This window comes from Pteropus alecto, unplaced genomic scaffold (assembly GCF_000325575.1).
Source record: "Pteropus alecto unplaced genomic scaffold, ASM32557v1 scaffold88, whole genome shotgun sequence".
NCBI classification, from domain to species: Eukaryota; Metazoa; Chordata; class Mammalia; order Chiroptera; family Pteropodidae; genus Pteropus; species Pteropus alecto.
The window spans coordinates 5,763,888-5,791,671 of record NW_006494611.1 but is presented as its reverse complement, the minus strand read 5'-3'; the positions used below and the strand labels follow the sequence as shown (position 1 = coordinate 5,791,671).

Genomic DNA, 27,784 nt, shown 5'->3' with positions numbered 1-27,784 from the left:
AGTTTTTTGGATGGTAATGTAAATGGTATTGTGTCATTAAATTTTGAAAATGTTCACTAGTATCAAGTGAGAGGTCTGTGATATTTTTCAGGTTAAAATGTGGTCTGCATAATCCAAAAGATGAAAAACTGCTGGCTTACCTGATGCTGGACATGAAATAACTTATAGTAGGGCTCTGAGCTTCTGCTGTTAGAAGGGTGTCTAATGGTGTTACTGAGGCAATGTCATGGTACACCAGAAGGAGAAATCTCATTTACCGCTCAGACACTAAGAATGAAATAACTTTTTCCATCCAAAAAAGTTTTAAATTCTCATTCTTTGCCATAGAGAGAAATGGACAATAAACAGCCTGTGCAGAAAGTGCAGCTTAGAGGAACGGAGAGCTATGGCATCACCTAATTTTTTGTTTTTTAACTAGCAGAGTAAATAACTCACATTGCTTGTAAGATAAAGATAAAAATTCTTGCTATATCCTACCAGCCTCTAATAATCTACCCACTATCAACCTCTTAAACCATATGCTTCCTCCTCTGCTCTTCCACTCAGGCTTTACACATCCTTATCTTTGCCATACTTTTTCCATGGGGCCTTTGCAACGCTGTTTCTTCCCTCTTTAGCCAGGTCACGTATCACTCCCTTGATCCCCCCAGGCCAGGCCTCTGAAAGCGCCATATACTTCTAAGCACTTATCGCATTGTGATTTTACATCTATATACGTGATTAGAAGATTACAAGCCTAAAAGTTCCATGAGGGAAGACACTATGTCTTTCTGGTTTACCATTACGATCCCAGTGTTGTCAAATGAATGATCGATAGGTTATCTATGAAATCATGCACTGCATATATATTCTCATGTGAGAGTATGAGGACTATTCAATGAATTATTTTATTGTCCTAAAGGGCTTTTCTAGGTATAATGGTGCATATAGATACTTGATATGGTTAGTTTACCATCCAATCACTCAGTATTTTCGTTCCTAGAGCAGTGGCAACTGTCAATAGCTTCCTTTACAGAGTGTTGGCTTATTGAGGTTTATAGTGGTTTGGGTAAACATTAATTTGCTATTTTAAAACTTCTATTTAGCAAACAATTATTAACTATACACTGTCTGCCACACACTGTATTATGAGAACCATGTATGAAACTGTTCAGCTATAGGCTCCACCTTGGAAGATTGATGTTACAATGTGAGCAGGATGCTCATCAATTCCATGCCAAGTTGAACAGTCAGGGATGGAGACATAGTGAGGGCTGTGGAAATTGAGGCCCCAAAAGACAAAGCCAGTGACAGATGTAGCTCTCCTGCCTTCTAGGCCTGGGTTTCTGCCATGACACCGTGCTGCCTTCCACGTATGGAAAGAAACACTGAGCATGAATGTGTGTGTGTGTGTGTTTCCACTAGTGCCAGTTATTACAAATAATAGAATAACAAATTTAGAAAAAGAGAGCAAGAGAGAGAATGTGTATGTAGGGTGGATTGTTTAGCTCTGTAGCCCAGTCTGCATATGCTTTTTTTGGCTATACATTCTTTCTGAAACTTTTAGATTTAAATGCTTTGGGCAGATCCTGCACATTTGTTCCCTACTATGTCATACCTAGCTCAGAATTTCTTGTGTTTCTATCATCTGCCCTATCCCTAAGTGCATACTCTTTGCGACTCTTGGTTGAGTCCAGTCCTCTTCTGGAGACAGTGGCTGGCCAGAGAAAAGGACTGTTTTTCACGTTCATATTTTGTACAATGAGCTGTGGGAGCCACACAGCTGGATCACACAGGCCTTGCTGAAGACCTCACAGTCAGGTCAAAGAAGTGACAAGTACATAAAATCTCAGCTGTGAGAAGGGCAGTGACTAGAATACATGCTAGAATACACCTGTGTGTTCAATGTCCTGTTCATGGCATGGTGGAGGGAGAGAGAAGGTGAAGCAAAAGCAACCATGAAGGCCCTTACCTTGTCCTCAGTCAGTGAAATTAGCTGTGGCTCAGTTGCTGTGGTACCTTGGGCAAGTTATTTCAACTTTACCTCTTCGAGCCTCAGTTTCTGTAACTATAAACTGGAAGTGGTATTAAGGTACAATAGAATTACTGTGAGGTTTAAAAAAGAATACATTTGAAAATGCTTAGCATAATGCTTCCTAAAAAAGAGACAATCAACAATTGTATTCGAATCCTGCTTATAGGAACCTTTACATAGACCATTGCAGAATATGTTTTGACAACTCTTGAGCCCACCTTTCATAGGAAGCCTCAGTAGGGGATCAGGAAATCTTTTTTTCTCTAGCATCGACTGTGTGGAACACCCTGTGCCGGCAGCAGGCCTGGCCATGTGACCTCTTCTTCTTGGCTGTTCCCACTGGCAAGCCATGAATAGCAGGAGAGGCACCCTCCATGGTGCTGAGAGCTTTTCCCAAGGAACCCAGAGGGAAGAATGTTCCGTGGTTTTGCAAAGCCCGACCCTCTTTCTGAAGCCAATTCTGGTGGAGATACAGAGAACCTAATTGTTTTATGTTCTTCAGGTCCCCTCCATTGGTGGCCACTTAAGCCCTCCTTTAACACAATGAATGAAATGCTTCAAAGAGTCAGTATCTGACAATCTCAGCTTCCAGTGGTCACAGGAGCACAAAGAGTTTCAGGTTTACAGATTCAGAGTGTCAGCAAAAGGGTGTCTCCAGCTTATTTAGCCAACTGTCTCACTTTACGGCTATGGAAATTGAGGCCCCAAAAGACAAAGCCAGTGACAGATGTAGCTCTCCTGCCTTCTAGGCCTGGGTTTCTGCCATGACACCGTGCTGCCTTCCACGTATGGAAAAAAACACTGAGCATGAATGTGTGTGTGTGTGTGTGTGTGTGTGTTTCCACTAGTGCCAGTTATTACAAATAATAGAATAACAAATTTAGAAAAAGAGAGCAAGAGAGAGAATGTGTATGTAGGGCGGATTGTTTAGCTTGTGTAACTGAGACTTCCAGGGGAACCTCACTGGCAATGTTCTTGGGATCTAGTTTCATTGTCTCATATCTTAGGTCCTCTTCCTTTATATTACCTCCATTCGAAGACTCTCATTTCCCTCAAGGAGGCTATCGTAAGTTTCCAGGTCTAAATCCTTTCAGGAACATGTACCATGGAAAAAATGAAAGTTATCTGTCCAAGCTTTCTCTCCAAAAATCCCAGGGTTCACTCTGATTGAGTTTCTTATATCACGTGACCTGCTGTAAGCCAGTCTACTGGAGTCTGCAGTGTGCTAACTGAGATAGGCCTGGGCCATGTACTCTGCCCCAGGGTTGAGAATGGGGTCCACTTAGACCCTGTGAGTTGAGAGTGGGATGCTACTAAAAAAGAGAAATGCAGCTCATTGGCTAAAATTGAGATGTTCCTCTGTGCCTCCACAGTGCTCTCATGGCTGATATTAAATTTGATTGTGTCTTAGGTTTATCAAATCTTCCATCTCCTCAAATTAGGGCATGCTTTGCTCTCTAGCATATAGAGCAGTCGTGACAGTAGAAATTAACTGAGAAGATACTGGAGCATTTCCCTTGGTAAGTGGAGGTCAGGTGTTTAGGTAACATAACATCCTACTGTCAATCAACTAACCCAGGTCTTGTTGTGCACGTGCTTCTATCAAATAAAAAAAGGAGACCAAAAAAAAACAAAAAAACAAAACAAAACAAAATAAAACCAACCAACCAACGAATAAGTAAACAAAAACTCAAAAGGCTCATTTTTCAGTTTGCTAAGAAAGTCCGACTAAACATATCCCAACATAAGGCAGAGGCTCTTGTAGCTATATGAGATTTCTTGATGCTTATAATGCACCTTGCTGAGCATCAGGTTATTCACTTATGAAAGTCAAGTAATCTCTAACACTTGCACAGAGCTAACCCTCTCATGACAACTACTTCATAACCTGGGCAAAAGCAAAGTATTGCCTATCCCCACCCTACAGAAAGAAAAATGAAGCTGAGAGAGGCCAAGCAACTCATCAGAGGCCCAGCTCATCAGCGAGAGGTCTAAGGTGCCAACCAGGCCCTTTGACCACAGAGACCTTTATCTTTCAATCTGTCATGCTTTCTTAGGAGAAGGTTAACACATGCTTTAAGTATTAACATTTGTCACCATTTCCCATTTTAAAGGGAAATATAGTTGAAGTGTAAATTAGCATCAACAATGCATATTATTTTTACTATGAGACTAGCAAAAAAATCGAAAAGGATTTATGACATCAAGTTTTAGCATAGTGTAAGAAAAGAGATCCTTTCATACACTGTTGGTTACTCTGCAAATCAATACAACACTTTCGGGGTCAAATCTGGCAATTATCTTTTAGAATACAATATACAGCATTGTGTGTGTGTGTGTGTGTGTGAGTGTGTTTCTAAGGTGGCACAAACAAAAATGTTTGCTGCAGCACTATTCGTAACAGAGGAAAGACAGAGCCCCCTGAAAAGCCATTCGTAAGGAAATGACTTCACCGTGGTGTAGTAATATGATGAAATACCAGAGATACAGTACATTTAGGGCAGCTATCATGGCTAGATCTCCACACGTGTTAAGTTTAAAATAAGTTGCAAAACAATGCATACAATGTTAAACTATTTTTTATAAGAAACAAATTGCAAAACAATCAAAGTGTTTCTGTATGCACATATTCTTAGTTGCATAGAGTGAAGGCCTAAAATGACACTGATAAGCACCAATGGTGGGAGTGGGGTGTGGGCTAGGGTGAGAAGGGTTGGGAGTTGGCAGGATGTAGGGGCTGGGATTGGTAGGAGTAGTCACATGGACATTTGTTTTTAGATATTTTATTTTTTTGCAGTAAAAATATATTCACATTTAATTTGTGTAATTTATAATATTAAAATATAAAATAATCTAAGGTTCTTACTAAAACATACTTTCATTTGAATTAAGAATTTTATTGGTTGCTGAGTTTAGAAGGAAAAATGTCCACTCCTTTCAGTTTTCTGATCGTAACAAATACTTATCGAAAGCCTCCTTAGTACCAGGCAACCTTGAAACTTTTGATAAATTTGTACATCTATAGAGCTGTAATGCTTGAAGTAACTTAGAGAGGCAGGCCATTGGGGACTAATGTCCAGTTACTTTCCTAGTTCTTTTCCAGGTGACCCACCTGGGACTCAGGTCAAGGCCACATGCCTGGGATTCCACCTCATAAAGCCTCAGGTTTTGCTTCTTTAGAGAGTAGAGATCATCAAATGAGTCCTTCTCTGCTTTCTTATAATAATTAAACCAGCTAGTGCTTATTAAATTATTAGCGACCTGCCAAACATAATAAAAATATTAGAGAATGATGTCATTGATCTTGTTTCCATTTTTCTGAGCCTCAAATTTGAAGCGATTTGCCCAAGGACATGTGGCTCGCAAGACTTAGGCTGTCTTTGTCACAGTCCTGGTGGTACTTTTCAATATCACATTGTCCACAAATGGTGAATTTGCTTGTCTTCTTACCAGGGAAGGTGGAAGTCAAAGACCAGATGATAGTCATCTTCTTCCCCAGCATCTACCCAATTCCTAGCAGGATTTCAGGGAATGGAAGTTATGTATGAAAATTCCCGGACTCATCTTTTTCTCTAACTGAAGAGTGTGGGCTAAATTGCTAATATCCTTTTCATCTGGAAGAGTCCATGTTTTTAAGATTTAAATCTTCATTTCACCAAAACTCCTCATCTTTAACTAGATGGTCAACTCCCCCAGAATCCTCCAAAACATGGGAATTCCAACTGAATGAGAAGCTGATTGATCAACCAGTCCTTTCCTGTGCAGTGATAGAGGAGATTTCTTTAGGAAGCTTAACTGTGATACCCTTGGCTGGTGTGGGCTTGGAGGTAATAACACCTTATGTTTAAATAGCCTTTTGCTTCTGAGGAGCTCAAAGGGCTTCCCAGACATTATCTCACTTCTCATTATCATTCCCTGGCACAACCGGTACCAATGGGTTAAGTGGTTTTCCCACAATCATCTGATGGCAGAGTCAGGACCAGGACGTGGGTCTCCGAACTTCTGGTCTTCCAGCCTGCTCATTGCATCATGCACCTTTTAGAATGGTGATCTGCTTCATGGAGAAGAGACGATTGGCCATCACTGTTGTAAGAGTTTGAGACACCTGCTGGGGACTCCTGGGAGAAAAGTTGCATCTCCTGCTCCAGGCTCATGAAGTTGATGATGCATGAACTGATTATAGAGGAAAACTTGAGTGTGGGGCGACTCATCCTCTGGAAGAATCTGGTAATCAATCAGGAGACATTTATGAATGCCCAAGTGAAATATGCGGGGACATTGAAAGTCTGGAGCAGTGTGGCCTTACAGGCTCAGTGAGTATTGCACTTCAGTAATATAATACCAGAAACCTTAGCTGGACCACCCAGTCCAGTCCTTGATTATTTCCCAAATGATAAAATTAACATCATGGAAGTGGGGAAGGTAAAAAGGACTGGGCTTATGTATTTTGGTGCCATGTGCTCCTGGGAAAATTACTTAATCTTTCTGTATTTTTAAATTTTTTCATCATGAACAGAGGTAACACCTGCTTCATCAGTTCATTATAAAGAACAAATAAGAAACAATATAAGCCAGCCATGGTTTTTCAAATATGAGATACTTGACAATTCCAGGGACTACTCAAAGCCATAGTGATTACCAACTTCACTGAAGATTTTGGGGAAATTACTTTAATATTAAAATAAGCACAAATGTATTATAAAGTAGCAAGCTGAAATTGAATAAATTTAAAAAATAAATTTTACCTTGCCTTGGAGTTGGAGGGGAGCATGATTGACCCTCTACCTCCAAATCCCTCAGGGTAGAATTGGACTTTTCTCTGCCATTGGATGCTATTAGAAATACCAGGTGGAGAAGTTTGAGGAGTGTTGGTCTAAATGGTTCATTCCTTCGATTTTTCTGAATTTTATAGTTTCATATCAATTTTGGTCACTTATGTGGTATTAGGTCAGGTTCCTGTAGCAAAAACTTCACAACCTTTAAAAAATACTGTGTCTTCAGATTTTACCAAGTGTCAATGTGATAAATGGTTGCATGGAAAATGATTCTGCATTGCCTACAAAACTACTGTTGGAGATCTGGTTTCTTACGTTACTTAGTGTCACTTATATAAGGATGCAGGTGATAAAACTCTGCCTCAAATTTTATGCCCAGTAGAAGGTTATCTCTTCTGAAGAATAAGTCTTTGTATCTTTGATCATGTAATAAAAGCCCCGTAACTTATTGCTTTTCTATTTTAACTTTGGCAGTCAGGAGGCTCAGTGCTGTTTTATTTTTATATTTAGTAAAAATCATATTCGAGTTTCCTGGCAAGATTATCTTCTTTCTTTCATACAGTGGCAGGTCTGTATATTTAGGCTTCTGGTGTTTTTACTACAAGCTTTCTCCAGTGTTTTGTTTTTGTTTTTATCTATCTATCTATCTATCTATCTATCTATCTATCTATCTATCTATCTATCATCTATCTATCTATCTATCTATCTATAGAAATAGATAGGGTATTAATGATAGGAAAACCAATTCTAAGATAGTTTTATGTCCAGAAGAAAGCTGAAGAGGTGCTAAGACTCACATTAAAATGTAAAGTCAAATATCTCCAGCGGAGATGCCTGAGGCAAGATTGAGAAGGAGCCTGGGCTTTTGCAGTGGCCATTAGACAGCTCTTTCTTAGGAAGAGCAGCCAATTCTACTTCTCAAGTGTTTCTGAATGCAGAGAAGAGTGGGATGTGGAGGCAGACATCAATCACATCTCCCACACCTGTACCATGCACCAGTCCTAGCTGTGTATACCATGGTGCTATGAGTTACTCTGGGGATGAGGAACCAGGAGAGATCAGCTAGAGCCTGGAAGCAGACATTGGGCCATTCATTTAGGAAATTTCAAGGCCCCAGGTGCCCAGAGTTTGAAGGGGGATGTGGGCTTCAGGTACACATATTCGTGGGCCCCACGGACTTCCTGTGGGGAAAGCCAGAGCTGGGCCCCCTAGTCCTAAGCAGGGGTGGTGGTTGCTTGGGTTTCCTGTTATCTGGCAACCTTTGTGCTTAGAAAGACTGCCCTTGTCATCAAAACAGACCTGCTCTGTGTCCCCTTCAGTCATGAGATCCTGGAGTATTAAAGCTGGAAGCAATTATGAAGACCAACTGTCCAACTCCTAATTTTTAAAGATGAAAACAGTGAGAACTAGAGAGGCAATTAACTGGCTCAAGTTCTTTCAAATGTATTCTAAATATTTTTACCAAGTCCTCCAAGGATGGGGGTAGAGTAAGGAGAGAGAGATTTATAACATTACGTAATGGTGATAGCATAGACAGATCCATTGGGTTTAATATATCTGCAATTAAAAATTCCTAGAGGTTATTGGATGAACAAAGTGTGAGAAATGAAAGGTGGGAGGAAGACAAAATTCATATGCAACTTCCACCATCAGAAAAAGTATTTTCTCCCCTTAGACATATTCACTCAAATGTGCTATTGCACAGCAGAGATTAAAATTAATAGCTTTGTTTCCTGTGATCTCTTTATCAGCTAAAGTACAGGATTCTGGTTCTCAGTTCTTTTAATGGAAAAACTGAGGTTGTATTATCAGGTGATAAGACTGTGTCTGGCATTATTTTATTCTCTTATCTCTCTTGTTCAAGGTGAGGTGTTCCAGCCCTGATAGATGAACAGAGCTGCCGTGACTGATGTTTCCTGTGCTTGATCTTACTCCACCTTTTAAGATAACTATGGCAGGTGAGAGAGGGGGCAGCTGATACTGATCACAGATCCCAGGGAAGACTCTGATGCCTGGGGTCCTTGTCCTAGGACAGGTAACTTGAGGGCTTTGCAGACTCACTCACATGTCTCGGATCACCTGTGTTGCAGAATCTTTCACAATTCCTCCATGAGAATTTATTCAACAAGCACTAACTGGTGATCTTGGATGTTCCCAATGTAATCCTTGATAGGGAGAGAAAGATGAGTCATGCAAGTTCCTGCTATCCTAAGGAAGCTCATGTAGACAGAGTACTGAGAGTTCGATCACATGGGAAGGACACTTAGTCACATCCTCTTCCTCTGGGCTTCCAGAGTACATCTACCTATCTGCACCCCAGCTTCTGTCATGGTGTGTGGTCATTTATTTGTCTGCCTGTCTGTTTCTTCCTTTATTAGAATGTGTGTTCCTCTGGGGCAGAGATCAGACCTTAGACATAGTCTCAGGTTCACCTTCAGTGCCCAGCTGAAACATAATCAATGTTAGTGTACTAAATTAATGTATGAGCAAATTCATTTATTGGTTCGTTTATTCATTCATCCATTCATTCAGTCTCCAATATCTGTTCTTAATTTCCATTATATAACACTACCTCTAGTCATGCCAGTTACTGATATCAGAGATTTAAAAAAGGAGTAAGTTGACTACAAGTGTCAAGTATGGCTTATGAAAAAGGACAAAGAAACCACCTACCTCAGCCTTCTTGTCACTCCTGCAAAGGCCCCTGGCTTCTCATCTTTGGTGAACTCTAGCAGTGATTCAGAACTGGCTGTGGACAAGAGAGACCCCTCAGATATTTTAAAATGAGTGCTGACCACCAGTGGGACAGACTGGGTTCTGACTGCCACATTTTTGCCACTTAGATAGGTGACAGGGGACAGGTCACATCTTCTCTTTGAGTCTCAGTTACTTCATCTGAGAAATGAGGGTAATATAACTCTTTCTTGTATTCTTCACAAAGTTTTTGCAAGAGACATATGGAAATGGGTGTGAATGGTAAAATTTCACCAGAGAAAGCAAAGATTATTAGAAAAGAAGGCAACTTCTCTACCTACCCTAGGACCCTTCATGTGCTTTGGGAAAAAAGCCTTTCCGTAGGCATACATCCTGCCTTCCTTTTTGTATTTAGAATACTTATTTCTTCCATTTATTATGTTATAGAAACTCTGGAAGAGTGGCTTGGCAAGCAATGGGGTCAGATTTCCCAAATTCCATTATATAACAGCATCTACATTTCACTAGAAGCCCACGTGAATCTCAAGAAAAAGTGCACCCCCAGCAGGAGCTTTCTTATGGGGATCTTAAAGTATTTATTAAAAACCCAATGAAACAATGGTCATTGGCTAAAGAGCCAATGAGTTTTCCAGGCCTTCATGACTCAGCCCCAGTAGAGGCTCCTTCCATGTTAAAATCAAGGGATGTGCTGAAGCAAGACAAGGCACAGGAAGCTATCAGAAATAAAAGACAACATCTATCAAAATACAATTCTAGACTATCAAATGCAGGGACAGAATTGAAATAATGATGATACCTCCTTTTAGCTGGTCGATTTTAGAGACATGGGTCCCAGGAATGACTCTGCAGAAGTGATCTTGGACGAGCCCTTGACCTGTTCAGTTTCCCAGGCTTTTATCTGTCAGAGGAGCAGGCTGAATAATTCCCACAGTCCCTGCTGTCTTTGACATTTTGTGATTCTGTGATATCCAATTGTTTTATGACTTCTGGATACTGTGAGGTAAATTTACAGACATGTAGTCCTTATCTTATGATTCCTCCAGTGTACCTCTGGATGGCCTGAACCCGGGTCTCCACATGAGGCCCCACATATCCGATAACAGGGCCTGGGAGACCAACAGCAGTAGCTCCGCTCCTCTAGGGCTTGCCCCTGCATTAGCACTGACTCCTTTGAGTTTATCCTGAAGATTGGACCAAAAGACAGAACACAGGTTCTAGTCTAGATCAGTTGTGACTCTCTTTTATAAAGCTTTCTTTTTTATGAAGCTTTCCAGGTTTCCATCCAGAAGATTCTGCCTGTCGCTTGTCCTCCTCTTAGTTGTCTTATCAGTCAATGAAGGAAATGGGAGCCAGCTGAGTCATCTGGGTTCCCATAGATCCTGGGAGAGTTTTGTACATGCTAGGTGCTCAATAAACATGAATCAGTGACCTGAGGAATTTGAGATTTGAATTAGATATGGATTTGGATGATACAGATGAAATAAAAATATTCCTATGATCTTTCTGGTACTTGGTTAATAATTCACAACCAGAAATCGCTGGGGCCCAGAAATCTGTTTAGGTGGTAATGAGGGTGAGGAGGATGTAGATAGAGTTATTTGGTTGCAAGTGGCAAAAGCCAGGCTCAAATTGGCTAAAACGAAAAAGACGTATTACCAGAGGCAGAGCTAGCTTCTGGTTTGACAACCTAAGACTCTTGAGCTGTTGTCAGGTTTGGCTCTTCATCTTTCATCTTTGCTTCCTTCTATGTTTATTCTCTGCTCAGGCATACCACTCACATGGCAACATGGCTGGTGGCAATCCCAGGGAAAATGAAAATCCATTTCTTCCCTACTGTTTTCTACAGAGTGCTGGGCTTATCTCTCAAATGCTATTCTTAGTTAACAGTCCTGTAGCCAAAGGGGAGGTGGACTCTGATTGACTTTAATACAAGCCCATCCCTGGAGCTGGGGGAGGTCTGGGGACTGAGGTGGCGGAGGGTGTACCCAAAGAAAAAGGGGGCAGTGTGGTAACTAGAAGAAGGGGAATTGATGTTCAGGACGAAACCAACAAAGTGTGTCTTCAAACTATTTGTAGTGTTTCAAGAGCCTAACAGAAATAGTTCATTTACTAATGTTAAAGCCATAGATACTAATGAAGATGTCAAGTTTTGTTTTTTGTTTTTTGTTTTTGTTTGTTTGTTTGTTTGTTTTTTTGTCTTTGTTTGAAATTACATCAGTTCAGTTTGGGAACACTGGATACCTCTGGTTGACCAGAAGCTCTTTGCCTCATAAAGGCTAGAAAGGGAAGTTAATTTCCGGCATATCCCATTTAACAATGCTGATTCATTTTAATCCTAATTTCTATAAATTTTTTTTTTTTAAATATCATATCATAGATAGTTGCACTTGGGATCAGAGGGCTAGTGTATAATCTCAGCCAACAAAAGCTAAATAAACTTGACAGTGCTTTTTCAGCCAGTAATCATTTCTGCCCTGCACCACAAGTGGCTCTCAGCCAATGGGCCCACCAACTGCACTTGGAGAACAGAGAGTGTTAGGCAACCTGAGTTCTTCCCCTTGGGGACTCTCATTTTCTGTCTTATATGTTGCGTCTGGACAGCAGCCTTACCATGTGCATCTGAAAGGGTATGAAGAGTAAGTACTGGAGGAAGATAAAGAAACAAAAAGTCGAGTGACTTACTGGAGCTTAATAAGCAAAACTCAAGAGGTCTTCAAGAGAAAGGGTCCAGAGTCAAGAAGTAGAAGCAATTAAGTAGTTGTGGAAGTCTTTTGACTTTAGAGAGGGCCTGGTGAGCACACCTGAGCCCAGTGGAGAAGAACTCATAATTATAGGTAGGAGAGGCCATGACAAGGACAAGTTATAGAAAAATTTTGTAATTGCTTTATATAATCATTAGACTTGTTAAAGACAGGGGGGAAAAAAAGAAAGAAAAAGGAAAAGAATATCTCTGCTGCCTCTCTTTTCAAGTTTTGTTTTTTTGTGTGTAGGTCTATTTAATCAATCTGGAGCATCATCATGTATAGTGGGCTTGAGGAGGTTGGTGTGATGGGTTCTAGATCTGAAGTGGGAATAGAGATCTAGGGAACCAGGCACTTTCTAGATATTCCTGCCTGAGGACAGATGGTGGCTTGGGGCAGCACCATTCAAGGACCTGCAGTTGTGAAGACGAGAGTAAGTCACAGACAGCTCACTGTGGGTGCCATGCAGTGGGGAGGATAGGCTGGGAATTGCTGAACCCCTTCAAGGTTCACATTGAGCTCTGGGTAAATGAGTATCTGTATTTGAATTAAATACTTCTGTAAGCACTGGTCCTGTTTGGGCTACCTAGGCCGTTCTCAAATCATAAGATCTCCATTGCATGAATCAGGAAAGGGTCTTAGTGATGATCCTTGTCCAATGTCCTAATTCCACACATGGAGAAATTGAGGCCCAGAGAAAAGAGAAAAATTTGCCTACAGCTGTCGGTGTTTTGGTATATTTATTCCACCATCTAGTTATATTAGGATAAAACAGGAATGCTGGTTAAAATGCTGATTCTTGGGAGCCACCTCAGCTTTCTGGGATTAAATTCTCTGGAAGTGGGCTTGGATTCTCTGGAAGTGGGCTTTAGAAACTACCCCACATGATCCCTAGATACTGCAAGTTTGAGGAGCACTGGTCTAAGGTTCCAAAGTTGGCTCACAACCAACTCTGCAAAAGGGCTCCTGACTCCAGGCTCAGTGCTCTCCTCCTTGACACCAGGGGCCCACCGGCAGCTGTGACTGTGAAGAAAGTCGAATCCAGGAGGGATAAATGGGGATCTATGAAGAGTGAGGTTTTATTTCTAATTCTTCTTGCAATTTGAGAAAGCCTGGTTGTATCTTTTCAGACTAGTTGTAAAGAAACTGAACAAATGATTCCTGTTTGCCTGTCAGGTACCTTGATTTTTAAATGTATGGGTCTTGAAACACTGTTACTCTCTAAACTCCAACCGATCACTTGACACATGAAAAAACCCCTCTTTCTTTTATTAAGTTAGTAGCCTCTCTCTAGTCTCCAGTCTTTCATGTGTAACAGTTGAACAGATTGGCATGCATCCTTCTATGGCGTTCACATCTCAAAACAAATTTAAGTTGCTGAAAACCACAAGAGATGATCTCTAAATCTTAACTACAGAGATCAAAATGAGAAGAATCTGTTCTTTTATTGTTTTAAATGCGACATAGTTCTTTATTGAGTGTTAAAATGACATTTACCTCTTGTTATAAATTGGTGTCCATTTTTACATTTCATCATGTAAAGACTTCTTTCAGCATTTTAAGCCGGATACCCTTGGGATGTCCTAGGACCCCTCCACCACCACCACCAATATAAGTAGAGGTTAGTTACTAAAATTTTATTTTTCAATTATAAAAAGTCAAAACATAGTTCAACAAGTTATGAATAACATTAAACAAAAGAATAAACTAGGTTTTCTCTTAGAAAACTCAGCTTGTATGTAGTATATGAACAATATAGAACATTCTATAGAACATTTGATGGGGCTTCAAGATAGGGATCTAATGATGGCTCTGCTCTAAATATGTTGTGTGAACTTGGATAAGTCACTATCCTTCTCTGGGGCTCAGTTTCCCCCTCCATAGAACACAAGGGTCATACAGGTGATTTTAAAGACCTGTTTACCTCTGAGAGTATCAGGGTAAAGTACCAATGGGTTATGAAATGTCCCACAGTGTGGGAGGGAACAAATATGACATGATTCGTTCCAGTATAATCTGTTTCACATTTACTGTAGTTCAACCTGTGATAGGTCCTCTGTGGAACACAGATGACTCACTTCCTGTCCTAAGCGGGTCTTCTCTGAGGCGTGGAACAGATCCTTCCTGCAGATATCAAGCCAGCCAAGGGGGTCGAGTCTATGGGCTTCTGGGCAAATTCTGCATGTTCTTTATCTGTTAAATTAAACTCGGTAATCAGCACATGCGTGCACATGCACACACGTGCTTGCACAAACACACACTCAATTCAAGGACACAGAAGTTTAGAAGCTAGATGTTCCTGAAAAGTGTGCCCATCAAGTTTTCATAAACATGATCACCTTTGAAATGAAGTAAAGTAGTTGGCAATGGGAATGAAGATTAGAGTGAAACTTTTTATAAGGTGAGAGATGTCTTTTGTATAATTATGAAGGCTTGAAAAGCCCGGCATATTTCCGCTTCTTCCAGGGAGTCACCCCTGATTACTGCTGACTGCTGGTGCCTTCATTCATCTGCCCCCTCCCCCGACTGAATTCCACTCTACTTTAAGAGTTGGAGTCACATCAGAAAGTACAAAAATACACTCTTAAAGTCACAGACTCCTACAGTGTTAGATCTAAAAGCGAACTTTGAAATGTCAAATCTCCTCACTTTACCTTTATCATTTATTCATTTGCTTCTTCATTCATTCACTTAACAACTATTTATTTAATGCCTCCTATGTGTTAAGCACTGTGCTAGGCTGAAGGCATAAAGCAAAAACAAGCCATAAAAGGTTCCTACCATAATGGAATTTATATTGTGTGTGTGGAGGGAGGGACAAGCCATAAACAAGTAAACAAAGTATATGATAATTGACAGGTTGACGGAATGGGGACTTACTGGTCAGGTAGGAAGAGCTACTTTAGACAGGATAGGCAGAGAAAATTTCTGTAAGGAGGCGGCATTTAAACTCGTATCTGAAGAATGAGAAGGATCTAACCATGGCACGTGCTTAGGGATGAAGAGAAAAAATAACTGGTAGAGGCCAATGGTAAGAAAGAGCTGAGAGAGTTGAGAGACCAGGAGTGGGGAGAGGGGTGGAAAAGAGTTGGACTAGGGTTACTGCAGTGGGATGCAGAAATAGGGGCAGTTTAAGATAAATTTTGGAGGTAGATACACCTTGTTTCTGGATTAAACAAGAGGGTTGAGAAACATGAAGGAATCAAGAGTGACTCCTAATCTTTAAACTTGAGAACTCGGCGGAAGGTTATTTATTGAGATGAAGAGATTGAAGAAATACAGTACAGCTTTGGGAGGAAATCCAAGAAACCTATTTTGGATGTAGTGAATGTGATAGTCTTATTGAACATTCAAGCAGAGATATTGAAGAAGGTACTAATTCTTCTTGAAAGGTCCTCTTATTCTTTCAAAGGTGTTAGCTTTATCCCCTGACCCAGACAAAAATGCCCCTGAAAGTAGGCATGGCTTTTAGTTCATGTTTATTCTAACTTTTCCATAGACTTCAGAGTGAGGAAAGTAACAACATTTCTGTATTCTTGTGTTCTGGAATTAGATAGGCTTAGTGTGTTGAGTCTGCTTGTACTGGCTCATCAGACGAATTTCTAACATTTCAGAAATGTTGTGAGCCAGCTGTTAAACCATCCTTGTATTTAGTTATGGTAGGAATGTTTACACATGGAATTCAGCAAACTCTAAAAATCGAGACTTTTTTCTTTAGAGAGTCAGGTTATCGGTACATCACAGTAAGACCTAGACTCACCAACTCAAATGCCCTTTGGAGAAAAGGAGATATCATTTATAAGTGATTTGTCTAGGTCTAGAAAAATTTCTCTTAATGAAATATCAAAGCATGCTGGGCCCTGGCTAAAATTAACACCTAATTAAGTCCAGAAGCTTAAATTTCTCAATCTAAAACATACACACATATGTATTTTATATACGTATGTGTGTGCGTGTATGTTCAGATTATTACAAAACATTTCATTTCCCTGTCACCCTCCCCCATAAATATTTTAAATTCTCACGATAGAAAAGCTGTGATGGACATTTCCCTTGAATTGATACAGTGTGACTCAAGATAAAGTCAAAAGTTCACCTCTAATTAGGGAGAGATGCATCGCCTCTGAGAGAGCAGAGCTCCAAGAAGTCAGTTGTCACTGTATTACTAGATCTTATGCTTTTTCAAGAGAAGCCAGAAATCTGGGTTTTAATGCGAAACTTCCCAGCTGCTAAATGTTGAGTTAAATCTTTTTTAAAAACGCTGTAGGCCAAACAAAACATTTGCACAGGCTTCCTTGAGCCAAGGGCCTCCAGTGTGAATCAAGATGTGAAGTTCTTTACATGGTCATTCATTTGGGGGTGGGAAAAGGGCCCCTCAGAATACTCCAAAAATCAACCTTCTTGTGAACTCTGGCATGTGGGAGCCACATCATGTTTATTTGATTAAGAAATATTGTTTAAGTGACATGTGTTGTATGTTCTCCAGCATGGAGGAGCAAATCCACATCAAGTATATTTGTTTTTCCCACTTGGCTGTGGTTCCTCTAGGCAAGCATCATGATTGCATCTTTTTTATCCCCCAAGCCTGTAGCACCGAAGACAAAAAATAGGAGCTTGCAGTGGAAAGAGGCTTAGAGACATCTTTTCTAGTCTGTTGAAGAAACTGACACCCAAAGAGAAGAAGTCACTTGTCCTTGGCCTCAGTAGTGAATTAGTGAAAAATTGGAGCTAGAACCTAGATCTTTAAATGATAGATCCTGAGGCTGAAAAGGACTCATTGTTCTCAGGAAACATTTGCTGAATTAATGAGTACGTAAATTAATGATAGAGTCGATGAAAGTGTGAATGAGTGAAGACTATCTGAAATGACGAATTGGTTTATGGAATACAATTTAAAGTAAGAATCATTTGAGTTGGGACTTGGTTTCAGTTCTTCCTCTAACTACCATGCTACCTTAGGCATGTCCTTTATCCTCTCCAGTCCTTGACTTTCTCATCTATAAGCTGTTTTGCCTCTTAGTGTTGTTTCAAAAATCATAAACTAATGGTAATAGTCAAAATTGTTGAGTGCCATTGGGCTAAGTACATGAGTTTTGTCAATAGTTATAACTATTCTGTAAAGTGAACACTATTTTTATCACCTCCATTTCATAGATGAAGAAACTCATGCAGAATACTACAACTAACCTGTTCAAGTTCATACAGTTTGTAAGTAAACAGTGGATGGGATTTGAACTAGGCATATTCTGGAATTATTATAGCAATAAAAGTGCTACGAAAAACAAAAAGATGACACATATATGATCAGAATACTCTGGGGAGGCTAGAGGCTATGTTATTTCTAAGGCTCTTGAAGAGAATGACTCTTAAAGTTGTGACTTTTTTTCTGTTTTTTGTTTTTTTTTAATTTAATTTAATTTTATTTTTGCATTGTAGAATTAACATTATAATCAACTTGAGGATTGGATTAAGTGACTTCTGAGGGATCTTTTAGACCAATTCAGAGATAGACCTTCTAGTCCTGTAACTTCTTTGGGTAACCTTGAACAGATCTTTTTGGTCTCTCTCTGTATAGATGAACTTGAACACATTAAAAGTTCTTTCAGCTCTGTATTCAGAGTTTCTGTGAAGAATTTAATAAGAAGTTAACAAGAGTCAGGATTCTTTTTGATTGCAAATTACAGAAACCTAACTCAAACTAGCTTAAACCAAAGAGGGGGTTTATTAGTTCAGTAACAGAAAAGCTTGAGTAGTTTTGCTGTACATCTGGCTGTATCCAGGGGCTCAGATAATATCATAAGGTTTCCTTCTCTCCAGCTCTCTCCATATATGGGCAGGATAGTCACCTAGAAGATTCACATTTAATCAACTAAGTAAACTCCAGTGGGGCAAGATAATCTTCCCCGAAAGCAGAAAACTGATGGTGAGGAATTAAATTGACTTGTTTTTGTCTAATATTCATCTTCATGTGCAGACCAGGCCTAGGACATATGTTTGCTTCTTTGGCTATGTGGGAAGAATCTGTCTCATGCATAAAGGATAGGATGGGTTTTCCAATGAATAAGAACTTGTTATATGAAAAGAAAAAGGGCGAGGTAGAGTAGAAATGCAGAATTTCACTGTAACCAGCTTCAGCTCCCGCATAAAAGGAAGACTGACACGATGGGTATCCAGGGTCTGAATCTTTAGCTCAGACCTACAAGTCATGTCAGTGGTCCTCAATATTAACAAGTCATTGCTATATATGCCTTTTGGGAAGTTTTCCTCCATTTTCAGGGTTATTGGCCTCAAACAGTGACATCAATGAATGTCATGTAGTCCTTATTTTGCCTTGTAGTTACAATTCCTTAGAGAAATATATGTAACGATGACCTCAGCACAGGCAATATATTAAGAAATAAGAGATAAGGCTTTGAGCCGTGTATGAGGAATCAGCCAATTAGGCAACTTGTCTAATGCCTCTGATTTAACTTATTTGTAACTGGAGTGGGTGAGCTGTTCTTTGCCCCACTTAGTTGGCACAAATAGTTACTTGAGCTAATCAACAGTAGAGCAAAGGGGCAGGAAATAGCCACCAGAAAGATGTTATGACAAAATCTCTCTTAGGCAGTGACTCAAATGCAGCTAACAGACAGAAAAGAAATTGATCAGTCCTTCACTCAAAAACATCTACTCTTACAGTTTGAATATTTAAAATTGTTAGGGAAAAATGTTTAGATATTACCTAATCTCTTTTATTTCACAGATTAAGAAACTGAGGTCCAGACTGGGAAAATAACTTGATCGAGGTAGTGCTGCAAATTAGTAGCTGAACCTGAACTCAAACCCAGTCTCCTTAATTATTTTCCAAGTGCTTGCTCATTCTTTCATGGCAAGCTCCTTTTGGTTTTGCCCTCAGGACTCTGGTAAACATTTTGAATTATGAGAACTTTGCCCATGAAGAAACTTCATTTAATTTTCACTGGAAGTTCAAGGAAAGGAAATAAGATGTGGCCTTTAACTTAAATATTCTCCATTCTCACTTTCCCAAGCTAAAGGAAGAAAGTAATAGCTTGAGGCTCCTCAACATTAGAAAATCAAAAGGTGATTGATGAGTCTTTGAGATATGATGAAGGGATGGATATAAGTTATGTTTACTTTCCTAAGTATATTTGTGTTTCATTAATACTGAAAGAGTTCTAAAGGAGGAGTTTGGGGATCTAAATTCTACTTGAATGCGGGTCTTGATGGGTAATCTTAGACAGCTCATTCTCTCTAGGTTTGGTTTCTTCATCTGTAAATTTAGCTGATTCTTAAGATGCTGGCCAACCTCAAGCTTTGCTGGGTGGATCTAAAAGTGTTCTATGTTTTGATTGTCATTATTATGGATAGAGAAGGAACTGTATGAAAGGAAGGTGGCTGGCCTAAAGCCAGTTTGTGTTTGCAAATAAAGTGCCCTCTTTACTATCCTGGCCTAAGGAAATAAGCACAGGGCAAAGAGCCTAAGGCATGGCTATGTTTTCCTTTGCTTCATGACCTTGGGTAAGTCCTTGACTATCTTTAGGCCTATTAAAAAAAAATCTCTAAAATGGGATTAACAACTTTGTATGCTTGCCTCACAGAGCTGTTTCGAGAAGATAAAGAATGTAGAAGTGCTTTATGATATGCAGGCTCTTTTATATATGTGACTTAATACTGAGTTTGCCCTTGGTGACTAAGAATAATGTAAAGACAATCTATAGAACCAGTCAAAAGTTCAGGGTAGCCAACACAACACTGAGGGAATTGAGATTTCTTATTCTCAAGGTAATTTTGTTTTCCCAGTAATCATGCAAGTTGAAAAAGGGCTTAATTTGCCTGGGACGGTCCTATTTGTTGTGGTCATCCTAATTTAATTATTAAAAATACATGTCTTTTCACTTTCAAAAGTGTCTCTTTGGGGCAATAAATTACATTGTTACTCCCTAAATTTACATATCATCTGTTCGACATCTTCATTTTACATATTCAGAAGTAGAGGCTCAGAGAAGAGAAATGACATCCCAAATTCACCCAGAGATTGCTCTGAGCCTGGACTTGGTGAACACTTTCTCTTTATACCTGGGAAGAATGGGGAGGGGAATGCATGATGAGAGAAGGCTCCCTTTGTCTGCTGTCCAGCTTCCTGAAGCAACTCCTTAATAGAAGTAGCCCCACCCCTCTCTTGATTTCCTGGAAAGTAATCAGCAATAGTGCACTGCCAGTGGCCACAAGGGAGCTGGGGGATGGAGCAAATGTTACAGCATCCTGGAAAAGGAAGCTTTTTTCTCTTCTGTACCCAGAAGAACAACCCTAAGGGGAGAACCTCTGCTTATTAATAGCTAGCACTTATTTAGGCACTTTTATTTTTATTGCTCATAAGTCACTTTTGTATTCATAATCTTAATGATCTAATTCCTATTGCCTTTGGAAATGACCTTGAAGGCACTGTTCCCATTTTGTAGCTGAGAACACTGAGACCTACAAAGACAGTTGACTTGCTTTAGGTTTCACAGTTAAGTGTCAGAGTTAGGATCTTCTTGCCTCTGGCCCAATATTCCTTCTACTTCTTGCTTCCAGTAGTATCTGCCCTCAGGCATCTTCTAGGAGAAACCCCATTATAATAAAGTCTTTTTGGAATTCAGGTGGTTAAATTCTCTTGGATGGTGCCAAAGGTAGACCCACCTTATATCCTGAATTTGGCTCTGTGGCAAATAGTGTCAGAACAGGGTTCATGACCAACTTTGGGCTTTGTTCTACAAACATCTTTCCTGAGCAAAAGAGTACATAGATGAAAAACAGGGTAGTTCATCCCAGAATAAGATTTTTCTCTTTAAAGTTGTTGCTAAGATCATGGAGTATAGAGTCTCACTATAGTACTTAAATGTGCTGTGCTTGCAAATCACTGACCTGACAATCTGCAGTCTCCGTTTTGGAAAGATTTGTTCTGGCAGAGACTGAGATTCTTTATTTGGAACTTGACACATCCCAGACCCATAAGAACTCAGCTTGACAAAGTATGCAGTTACATTCATTATCGCTCTGCCCTAAGCAGGAAAATATGCAGGGGCAGGAGGGCTTTTGTGGGCAAGAGTCAGGGACCTCAGGTATGGTCCTGATTCTGTGCATGACTCGTGTAATGTTAAGAAAGCCGCTTTTCTTTTAGGGAGCTCAGTTTCTTCAACTGTCAGATGTTGAGATTGGATTCATCGGTGTGCTTCTAACTTCTAAAGCCACAGGATTCTTTTTTTCAGAGAATACTATGGGAACCTAGAATGTATAAATGATAAGAAAGGTGGGGCTGAACATTTGGAGCCTTTTCATTTAATCCACTTGTTTGGCCACGTAACATGTGAGTGGAAGAGGTCAGTGTGGAAATGAAGGGATAATTTCCAAAGGCCCTTTTAGCCCCTACCACTGCCATTCTAAAGAACAGTAATGTCTTATTGATTAGATGTTAAGCACCTGAGGGCTTGCAGTGAGCCAGGAATCCAGGATACTGAACCTAGCAGACAAGAAAAGGGGTTGTTTTGATGGTGTAACGAAGAGTAGATTTGGGGATATATGGCAGCTTGAGATGGTGGTTGTCCTTCACAGGTGACCAGGATTTTATAGTTGACAAAGTGTTTGCATATCGGCCATTCCTTTTGAGCTTGCCCAACACTGTACATTCGGGCATTTACACAATGATCTTTCATGAAGCTCTGCTTACATGCCTGGTTCTGTGGTAGAGCTCTGGAATATAAAAAGGAAGAGAGACCACTTGAGCCTCAAGGAGATCACTCATCATCTGATAAAGAAAAGGCATGTAAACAAATCATTGCAATTGCAAAATAGAAAGGCTCTAAGAGAGGTGCATACAAATGTTGAGAAGAGAAAAGGAAGAAAGAATTTTTTTTCCCTGGGGAAGGGAGGAAGGCATACTTAGGGTGGGGCCTACAGGTCGAGTTCCAGGAGCATTTAATCGGGGTCATGCCACATGCACAAAGTCCTGGCAGCCTGAGAAAGCATGGTGCTCCTGGGGGCGAGTGGAGGCGTTTGGAGAACCCTACCATCGGGTATAGCTAATAGAGGTGAAGTAGTGAAGGGAGCCCACTGGGAAAGGCTTTGAAGAATTTAGACACCCTGACAACTAGATCTCTCTTTTCCAGAAGAGGAAACAGGCTCACAGAACTCGGGACCCTCACTAAAGCCTCAAGCAGAGGTAAGGCCACTGCAGGGCCGCTGAACCCTGAGTCCTCTTGCTCATTCTGCTACCCTGTGCTGCCTCCAGCAGGCCTGAGCCAGGCAGGCCCTGCTTGAGAGAGGCCTTTGGGCTGGCTGTTTATCCAGCTCAGTGGGGCTGGCTCTGGCAGGGAATGGAAATGGATGGGGTGGGGGCTGTGGAGGAGAGGAGGGGCCTGACAACAAGGGCTACATTCAAGGCCTGCACTGGAGCTGGGCAAGGAGAATGGAAAGCTACAGTCTGTCAGAGCGTCCAGCCTTGGCAAGGCGGTTGGGGCCTTATAAGGAAATGTTGTTCTCTCCCAGCCTGTGGGACTGGGACGGAGCCCTGTGCCCACAGGACAGAGCTCCCCTTGTGGTGGTAGACTGGGGTGCCACCCGCCCCTCCGCTGTGAGTTGGAGCTCTCAATGGGCCACTTCTGCAGGCTCAGCATGCCCTCTCAGCTCCAGTGTGTGTGCAGCCCCCACCCCTTCATGCCCTACCACTCCCCAATGGCCTGGGCTGATTGGAGGAGAGAAAACAAAACAAAACAAAACAAAGATTTGGCAAGATCCCAGGCCTCCTTGCTGTCTGATGCCGAATTACCCAGAAAACAGGTTCAAGTCAAATTCTCTCCTTTCCCTGAAGGGTACTTGAGGAGAGGGATCGCTCTTTGCCCTCCTTCCCAACTGTGCACCCTTCTCGGCTCCTCCCCGTGACTGTGATCACAGAACTCCCAGCCTGGGTCCTGCCTGGTGCAGGCAGGCAGGACCTAAGGCAGAGTGGGAAGGAGGAAGCCGTGCTGGTGTCCTAGGCAAAGTAGAAGCCACTGGACACTCATAGGAGAAGGGCACAAGGGTACACTCTTCAGACAATTTACCTGTGCAGGGCAGGGCAGGCCAGAGGAACTGGGAAACTCTGGAGGGTGCAGAGGAAAAACACAGCTTGCCCAGAAAGCAACAGAGAGCGCTCCTTGGGAAAGGCCGGTCAGCATTAGTCAGCTCTTGGAAGGAGTGCTTTTCCACAGCATGCCATGGGGCTGATTTAAAACACTGATCCCCAAGGGATCTACCCGAACCTGAGACTGGGGCTAGGAGCAGAAAAGATGCTTAGTGTGGCCTTTTGCTTTGCCTATTCATAGATTCACAGATGCATGAAACCTTGGAGCAACAAGAAAACAGGTCAGCCAGCCCAGCTCTTCACCTAAAAACTTAGCAGACATCAGCCAGCCTGTGTTCTCCCAGAGATCATGAACTGTCTCTCAAATCAGTTCCTCCAATATCCACAGGTGATCACCTGCATATCTGCCATTATGGACTACCCTGAGGGTGCTGTCCAGAGCAAAGCTATGAGAAGCACGCAATGAATAAAACGAGGAGAAAATTATGAGCCCCAAGAAAAACACGGAGGAAATGCTCTTAGAGGTGAGATGAGAGAGAAATTCCTCTTGGCTAGGTGTGAAGAGCAGTGGACAAGTAAAGCTGTCATTCAAGAGATGACATTAGGGTGAAGAAAACCTAGCAGTTCAAAAGGAACGTACTGAGAGCTTGGGATGTATGGAAATGGTTTCTGGGGGAGGGGCTGGCGTGAGCAAATTGGTGGGGATGGGAAAGCTTGGGGCTTGCTTGGTCTCTGTGGAGAGATGAGCATGGCTAGATGTCTGTGGCTAGGAGGGAGGGAGTTGTGATGAAACAGGTTAGTTCCAAATTTTTGAGGCCCTGAATGCCAGAGCGAAGAAGAGAGTCAAGTAAAAGACAGCCAAAGCCGCTGTAGATTTTGGAGTGTTCAAGAGAGGTGATCAGTGCTGTGATGCAGGCAGAGTGATCTGATAGCAGGTGCAGGAAGAGTTGGGAGGAGAGGAATTGTTTTCTCCATTTCAATGACATCAGGAAAGTTCTCCCTCTCCAAGCAGCTCTGGGGGATCCTATTCCCCTTCCTAAGGTCTGCAGGCCTATGTCTCCAGATGGCCACCTAGACCCCAGGATTTAAGTGCTATTGGGTCTTGAAGATGCTTTTTGATCAACCAGCAACCTTTTCCCCCCACGAGAGAATCAGACCGGTCACTTTGGTTCATTTCTCTTTTTGCCTAGAGGTTTTTTTGTGCACAATTCATTCTGTTCAGATGGGTTAAGAAACCTAATATTCAGATTTTATTTTTTATTTATTTATTTTTTTTGCAGGAGGTTATCAAAATGCACCTCGGACTGAAAGGCAAAGACACAGTGATGCCATCTCATCTCAGGGAGCCTGTCCTTTGTTAGGGCATCTATTGTTTACACACCTGCTCTTGTTTCCCTGCGGATAACAGATCGGTGGCCTCCTCCCTGGTTTTTCCTCTATTGCTTCTTTCCCTTCCTTTTCATGGTCTGCCCGCATCATGGCACCACCACACCAGAGGCATGGGGACTTTGCAGAGTGGCTTGGGAGGAGAGCAGGAATCACTCCTTGCCTGTGGGAACACCTGAAGCACTCTCAGGCATAGCAACGAGCTCCTTCGGTGTTCTGGCCCTATTTCTAGTCAGTAAGGCTAACCTTGGTCCACTGCCCAGCATGGCCATCTCTGTAGCAAGATCCTGAAGGACTTGAGCTTAATCCTCATACCTGGTTCCTGCCTCGTGGCCATGAGGGCTGACCCAGAGGAACTGGTGCTGTTAATCTTGGTAGCAAATCTTGCTTCCCATCGGTTTTTTCTTTCCCCACAGTGCAGACATGGATCCTTGGAGCCACAGAGATACAATCCCAGTCATGGAGGAACTAGCTGCTGCCTTGCCCTTCCAATAGGTAGAATTCATTTTGGATTTGTATTAGATAAAAATGAATTTCTTCTTTCTTTTTAAGGGTGTATGTGAACATTTTACAGTGAGATATTATTTTCACTAGAGAGTGAATTTAGAATAACAAACTCAGATAATGACTAAGGTCCTGTTGTATGAATCAGGAGTCTTCTTGGTGCCCCTTAATTTTACCACCACCTAAAACATTGTCAGCAAATCTCCTCTATAGATTTTCATTTTATTTAATTTTAAATAACCGTTCATTTATTATTCACCCATTTATCTGATTTGATAATGAGTAGTTAAAAAAATAGATAAGTAGAAAGGGAATTCAGTGAAAGTCTTCCTCTCCCTCTTTCCCCAATTATCCTGCTGTCCTCTCCACAAAGCAGCCCATGTTATCATTTTCTGATGGATCCTTCTCCTCTGTGATGCTTTTATGAAAATAATAATTAAGGACTTTCCTCATCCCGTAGACGTAGCTCATTCAGAAAGATGCAAGCCTGTTCAAACAAAATTCCCCAGGGGCAGTTGCTTTCCCAGGTTTGCCAGCTCAGGATACTGAAGTCTGATTCTAGATATCAGATAACCCTCACCTGATCCAGGTGTCTATGGAGTGATCCCTGATGTCCTTTAGCCTGGTACTTTATGATGACATGCTGAGGATACTTGAGTGCACTTTCCAAACTGAGATTTAAATACCATCCCCTGCATGGTTCTATAGAAAATGAATCATACACAGACAGTACTATGAGTTCTGGTGTCAAATTAGGAAAGATCTGGGGGAATCTGGCATCCAGGTGGCTAGGGCTAGAGGAAAAGTCCCTGTGGGGTTCGCTTCCTCTGCTCTGGGCCATAGATCTCTGGTTCCTCATGGCCTGATATGGACCAAAATGTCCATCACTTGTTCTAGACCTCTACTTACTGTTCACGTAGAAATCTTAGTCTGTGCTTGCTCACCCTGAGACTGGCAGCCCCACTAACACTGCAGCTGCTCACGGATCATGCTGGAGCACTGTCTTACTCACTGATCACATAGGAGCACTGCTCTGCAGCTGCTCACGGATCATGCTGGAGCACTGTCTTACTGATCACATAGGAGCACTGCTCTGATCACCGATCATGCAGGAATACTATCTTGTTCACCGATGGTGCTGGAGCTGCATTTTCTCAGTGAGGATCAGGATTCATCAGTCCTGGCAGCTCTGGTCTCTGCATGCTGGTTGCTGGGAAGGATTTTAAAGCCTTTTGGTGGGAAGAGTTTCTTCCTGATCAGAGTCCAAACTGAAAATGCATCTTCCATTTGCAAGCACAGTGATACTTCCAGTGCAGTGTCATTAAACATCTCCCAAACGACAGCAGCCTGGAACATTACTGTTTAGCCACTTCTTGCCCAGTATGGTGGGGGTTTTACTTACAGAAGGATCTACATGGTAAGTAAGATAGGAACAAGTCAGCACAAACAGAACTATAAACATCTTCATAGAGACAGATGCATGAAATCTAACTGGGTGGGGAAAACAGATGTAGATAAATAGCTGGATAAGAATACTGGTTTGAACCTATTGAAATACTAAGAAGATGATATCAAAGATGATATCAAAGAAAAAATTACCTATGGTTCTTTTATTTTTTGCAACAATTTTTATTTTCCGTGGTCTCTTCAATCTTCTTGTCCATATACAAAGCACGTTTTTACATAGTTGCAATCATGTCGCAAATTCGACTCAGTCTGTGTTTTTGCTTATATATTAAGCAAAATATTATAAACACTTGCCATATTTCTCCAATCTTTATTTTATGGCTGTAGAAATGCCATTGTGATGATTCACAATACAATTGCGACCTATTGTTGCAATTTTATGTCTCCAGCTGCTTAGAGTTGTGGGTAATTTTGTAAATAACATCTTAGGAAATTTAGCTTTGTGCTTTTGTTGATTTCCTTAAGATCAAATTCAAGAAGGGAGATGATGTGGCCAAAGGGCATGGACTCCTTATGAGGAGCAGCATTCTCTCTGATACAAAGCTACCTGTGTTGGGCAGAGCTCTAAGCCTTATACTGATCTTACTGGCTTGGTACTCCAAGCCAATAAATAGCACATCACCTGGCAACTGAGCAGAAGAGCAGAGGTTCACTAGGCCCTGAAGGAGACCTGTTCTTGCACAAGTTCTCAACTTTTGACAACAGAATATTCATGGATGCCATTCCAGGGGTCTGGCTGCCTGAACCAACAATTGATGGGAGCCACAGTGAACCAGTGCTGAGATCTCAGTTCTAGTACTGTGGCTGCAGGGGGTGGTGGGGAGAGTACATGGGGTCCAAGGCTGCAAATCACTGTATTCTTGCTATGAGGACATTGACCCACATCAGTAGCACTGCCCAGGGCACAGTCCTCATGGCAGATGTCCAGTTATGTGCAACCCAGATTTGAGCTGAGGACTTCAAAGTTCCTATTATTAAACTTGACCCAAACCCCAATGCCAAGCCTCAGGAGAGCCTTGAATCCATAGCCCAATTTCCATGAGTGTGTCAACATGCCTTGCTCAGCCTCATGACCTTTCCT

General features: G+C 41.5%; 1 long non-coding RNA gene across 1 annotated transcript; it reads left to right on the top strand.

Moving 5' to 3' along the window:
* The first annotated feature begins 22,390 nt into the window (after positions 1–22,390).
* On the top strand, positions 22,391–25,226 carry LOC102889051. Its single transcript, XR_439379.1, has 3 exons — positions 22,391–22,446; positions 23,735–23,870; positions 24,627–25,226. It is a non-coding gene; the product is annotated as an uncharacterized LOC102889051 (long non-coding RNA).
* The last annotated feature ends 2,558 nt before the right edge of the window (positions 25,227–27,784 follow it).